General features: G+C 34.5%; 1 protein-coding gene across 2 annotated transcripts in view; it reads right to left on the reverse strand.

Moving 5' to 3' along the window:
- The window catches only part of LOC106877493 (uncharacterized), a 97,733-nt gene that overhangs the window by 3,443 nt on the left and 91,247 nt on the right, over nt 1-3,043 (reverse strand). The window lies entirely within an intron of this gene.

Consider the following 3,043-nt stretch of genomic DNA (forward strand, 5'->3'; position numbering starts at 1 on the left):
GCCGAACCGTTAAGTTACGGGGACGTCAACAAACCAGTAGCAGATGTCAAGTGGGGGCTGGGAGAAACACAACCATATACTTACATACATACATACATACACACACTGATACATGCATACATACATACACACACTGATACATGCATACATACATACACACACTTATACATGCATACATACATACATACATACATACATGCATACATACATACATACATACATACATACTTACATACATACATACATACGGTAGAATGTTCCAGTGAAGACCTCAATAAAAAATGTAAGCGCAACAGACCTGATATAATAATGATTTGGGATAGAGAAGAGAAACTGTGCACGGTTGTGGAAATTAGCTGCCCAGCGGATGTTAACATGAAGCTGAAGATCAGGGAAAAAAGAGAATGCCTATGCTGAACTATTGAGAAATATGAGGTTACTCTATCCAGATTATAAGTTCAGGTTTATACGTGTAATTATTGGGGCCCTGGGATATGTAACACGTTGCCTAAATATCAATTTTGAGAAATTAGGCTTCTCAAAACCAGAAAGGAGAAAGCTAATTCGAAGACTACAGATCCAATCCATCACTGGAACTGTAAAAATCTGTATGACTTTTTAGAAGTTTATCATTTAAATATATATGAGCATCTCTTGATATGTAACTATATGAATGAGAGTACATACATAAAACAAAATATAGAAATCTGCACATATATATACATGTATACATACCTATTGTTGACGTTGAAATTACAATGAAGAAACTTTGGATCTAAGTTAGAAACCGGATCTTTCTCTATTGGCAAAAAAATTCGGAAACAAAACTAAATAATGACATTCATACTTGCATAAATACCTGACTGTCAACCTGGTTAAACTTGGATGTTCCAAAAAAGAACCTAGCTGACTGATTCGCACATTACAATAAACTGAATAATGACGTACATACATACACAAAATACCCTGTTGTTGACGTTGAAATTCCAACGAAGGAACCTTGGATCTAGGTTAGAAACCGGTTCTTTCTCTATTGGCAAGAAATCTTGAAATAAACTGAACAATGACATACATAAATGCATGCATACATACATACATACATACATGCATGCATGCATACATACATATATGCATGCATACATGCATACATACATACATACATACATACATACATGCATACATACATGCATGCATACATACATATATGCATGCATACATACATACATACATACGTGCAAATATGCATATATACACGCACTCTCTCTCTCACTCACAAAGCTTTTGTAAATACTCCACAGGAATGGTTTACGTCTTTCGAACAATTAATGCTTCATGTCAAATGATGAGCTGCGTTTCTTCTATGTTTAGCAATGTTGAAGCGGGTGAGTTACATTCCTCTTTTCTACAAGTTTGGGAAAATGAGTAATATAAAAAGGATGGGTAAATAGTCACCTAACGCCCTTCATCGCCTAAAATAGACTGACACTGTAATATTACCTGGCGCATATCTTAGTAGGTGTAAAAAAGGAATGGCTAGATAGGGTGTGAGTGGAAAGAATTCGGTTGTTGTATTTAGCAGGCTGGGTGGCCTCGTACTGGTTTCTTCGGTGGATTGCAATATATTCTTTTTAATTATTAATGATAATTGATTCTTATAATTCTGTATGAAAGGAAAGACAGAGTTTCTTGTCATGTAGGAAGGGAAGTTAATTCTTAAGTCGGAATAAATCATAGCTTTCATATATGAATATTTATAAGTAATTACCATTATCGAACATTACTTAATATACATCGCTTTAAATTGATTTGCTGCTTTTCTGTTAACATGACAAAAACAAAGCAAAAAACTTATTTAGAGTCAATCTATTTTGAGAAATTGAAGCAAATTGCAAACACTGAAACATAAACGTACTCCATTGAAATCGGTCATGTAAGGCTGAAGCTATTATTTATGAAGTGGAGGTATTTCCACTATACAAAACATTTTGCGTAAACATGCCGGTATGTCGCAAAATAAACCAAAGAAAGTGATTTTATTCATGACTTTTCCTTTAAGAACATAAACACAATGAATGTAACTAAAGCAGGTAATTATGTCCCGACAGTGAATGAATGTGACAACATATTCTACATAAAAAAGATCGTAGAAAGATGCCACCTATCAATAATTCAATAATTAAAACTTATAACGATGGATATACGAGGGCGTGCTGAAAAGTTCCTGGTTCTAAGGGTGTCGCGAAAGGCGTGGTTGGAGGCCCAACTTTTCGATTTCGTTTACAGGGCTTAGAAAAATTAGACCGCTGCAATGTGTGTGAATCTGAGAAAGGAATATGGTGAATAAAATCATAATTAACTGATCTTTCTGAATTTTCTTTTACCCAAAGCCCAGAAATTTTCAGCACCCCTGTTATGTACAACTGTGAAGCAACTCATATTAATGAACCGCCATAAATCTAGAAATTGTCGCTTAATATCTTGTTTAAAGTGGAAAGTTACATAACTACAGACTGAATAGATGATCATACAGCTATATCCAAAGACCACTCACATTTTACGTTTTCTTCAATAACACCGTTAGAAACCCTCTTTTTTGTGTCTTCTAAGTAACGTGTCCTTTACGTCATTTGTTTCTGTTAGGCTTTGCTTCCAGCATAATATATAAGACACACCCGAGTATCAGAACAAGATATTCATGACTTTACATTGTTTCCATTCACATTCGGCGACTAAAATACTTGGGAAACTGCGAGTGCTGCAGGGTCTCGGCGTTTTGTTCAAATAGACCTTCCTTTTCACGATATAGGTTAAGATGCGATCAAATCAATAATGGACTTGTAGACCAAACTGTGAACTTAAGTGTTCAACACAAAGTTATTGTCCAGGATTGTGTATATATATATTTATATAAAGAGAGAGAGAGAGAGACAGAGAGAGAGAGAGAGAGAGAGAGAGAGAGAGAGAGAAATAGATAAATAATTACATACGTATGTGTGTATATATATATAATTACACACATATGTATATATATATATATATATAT

The sequence above is a fragment of the Octopus bimaculoides genome, chromosome 4 (genome assembly GCF_001194135.2).
Source record: "Octopus bimaculoides isolate UCB-OBI-ISO-001 chromosome 4, ASM119413v2, whole genome shotgun sequence".
Classification (NCBI taxonomy): Eukaryota; Metazoa; Mollusca; class Cephalopoda; order Octopoda; family Octopodidae; genus Octopus; species Octopus bimaculoides.